This window comes from Hemitrygon akajei, chromosome 6, assembly GCF_048418815.1.
Source record: "Hemitrygon akajei chromosome 6, sHemAka1.3, whole genome shotgun sequence".
Taxonomy (NCBI): domain Eukaryota; kingdom Metazoa; phylum Chordata; class Chondrichthyes; order Myliobatiformes; family Dasyatidae; genus Hemitrygon; species Hemitrygon akajei.
Genome location: NC_133129.1, coordinates 43,577,872 through 43,580,387, shown reverse-complemented (window position 1 = coordinate 43,580,387; position 2,516 = coordinate 43,577,872).

Here is a 2,516-nt window from a genome sequence, read left to right as displayed (position 1 = left end):
AGAGGTCATACTTGAACGGCCACAGCAACGAGACACCGACGGATCGAAATCATAAAGGAAGGTTGGCAAAGCACTTAGTGGTAACTGTTCCCATTCTCCTATTTCTCTCTCTCTCTCTCTCTCTCTCTCTCTCTCTCTCTCTCTCTCTCTCTCTCTCTCCAACAATTGCAACACAGCGACAAACAAACGATGGCAGCCGGTGTGAACTGAGGCGAACTTTATATTTCCATCGGACAATTCATTATCCCCTAGACAACGATAGAGCTTGTTTCTTATTGATTATTATTATACCCGCACTTTTAGGTTTAGTATTGACGACGTATATTATCTGTATATTTGCATTGATATTATTTGTGTATTTTTACTAATAAATACTGTTAAAAATAGTATCATCAGACTTCAACGGATGTCTCTATCTTTGCTGGTAAGTAACCCAGTTACGGGGTACGTAACAATTCCTCCTTGTTCTTTTCTCCCTTTCCACTTCAAAGTTCAAAGTACGTATATGTTACTACCTTTTGATTCATTTCCTTCCAGATATACACAGTAGAATAAAGTACAATAGAATCAATGAAAAACTACACACAGACTGACAAGCAACCAATGTGCAACAGAAGACAAACTGCAAATACAAAAAAAGAACCAAATAATAATAATAATATAAATCTTTCATGTTGTTATATTGACTACCAAAGAGCATTTGACTCTATCCACACTCATGGTTAATAGCAGTTCTTTATATATATATGAACTACACCCAATACTTGTGAAATTCCTACAATATCTGATGAAGTGTTGACTTACTATAATCACCTTAAAAATTGACAATCAAAAAGAAGAAACATCGCTATCAAAGTAAACCAAGGTATTTTCCAGGGCAACTCCCTAAGCCCACTATGGTCTTGTCCAGCTTAAAATCTGCTCTCTATTGAATTGGACAAAAATAGGGTATCAAATTAGAGACAACCAAATGAGTTAAACCTTGACATGCGATCTATACATGGATGATTTGAAACTATATGCACCTTCATCAGTAAATCTAAGGCAATTAATTCAAATAGTATAACTATTTTCTAAAGGTACTTCAGATTAGACAAGTGCAGAACATTAAACATCAAGGTACAATAGAGTGAGTAGAATATAAAACACGGCAGCGGGATACAATACAACAAATAGATTATATGAAACATACAAGTCTCTGGGCTATCAACAAGCAAAGAAAATAGATTATAGTGCGATAAAGGAAAAAACATTTGATAGAAACTACTTCAAGGCTTAAGAAAATCTGTTAAACAGGTCAATAGTAAAAATATAACAAAAGCAATGAACACTTTCACTATACCCATATTAACATATTCATTTGGCATAATACTGATCAGGTCCAAAACTGATCTACAAAATTTACAAAGAAATATAAGAACTGAAATGACAAATTTTAGGAAACACTAAGTACACTCAGATTAACACTACCTATGAGCGAAGGAGGAAGACGAATAACAGACATTAATGAATGACACAGCAAACAGGATAAAATTTCTAAGGGTGTTTTTTCATCAATGAAAACAGGATCCAGCATCCCACGTAAGCATATGCAAATCCGATAGGGAGTACACACCACTAAACGTAAATGAGCACAACGCAGACAAATAGGGAATTATCGCTACAGAAGAAAAGGTTAACCAGTGGAAGAGCATGACCCTCCATGGAAGACATCCCCATGGTCTGAGCAGATCAGATGTTGAGAAGGAAGCCTTGATCAGCTGTCTCAGAGTTGGAAACCTCCTCCCAGAAAAGGTAGGGGGGGGGGTGGTTAGGTTCCTTGTGGCAACACAGGGCCAAGTGGTTAAAAGATATTCCTATCAGAAATACATAAAAGGCCAACAAATTCAAGATGATAAATGCAGAAAATGCCAAGAGAAACCAGAATCAATCCAACACATTATAGGATCCTGCAGCAATTTAACTCAATCTGATTACTTACCCAGGCACAATCAAGTGGCAAACATCATTCACCAAAATCTTGCTTTAAAATATAAACTCATAAAGGACACCGTACCTTACTATAAATACAAGCCTGATCCAGCTTTAGAGTCGGGAGTCCCACAAATTATATTATAACCAATCCATTACTACAGAGGGCAATCCAGATATCGTAACAAACAGGCAAAAACAATATAGCCATTCCAAACACACATCACATACAGAAATTAACAAGTGAAAACACCAGAAATACGCTAAATTAAAAGAGGAAATTGCAAGATTATGTAACATGAACAGGGTATGCATTGTCCGGATAGTAGTATCTACAACTGCTAGCATCCCAAAGTCTCTACGCAATAGCATTAAACAATTAGACTTACAGGTATAAAATTTAGTAAATCTCCAGAAAGCCACAATGAATAGTCCAATAGTTCCTAGCAATTGTTAACTGCTAAACCAAATAGTTGGCCATGTCTGTACGTCAGGTTTTATCAGCTTGAACTGAGGGAAAAAAAGTACAATAATAAGAAGTAATG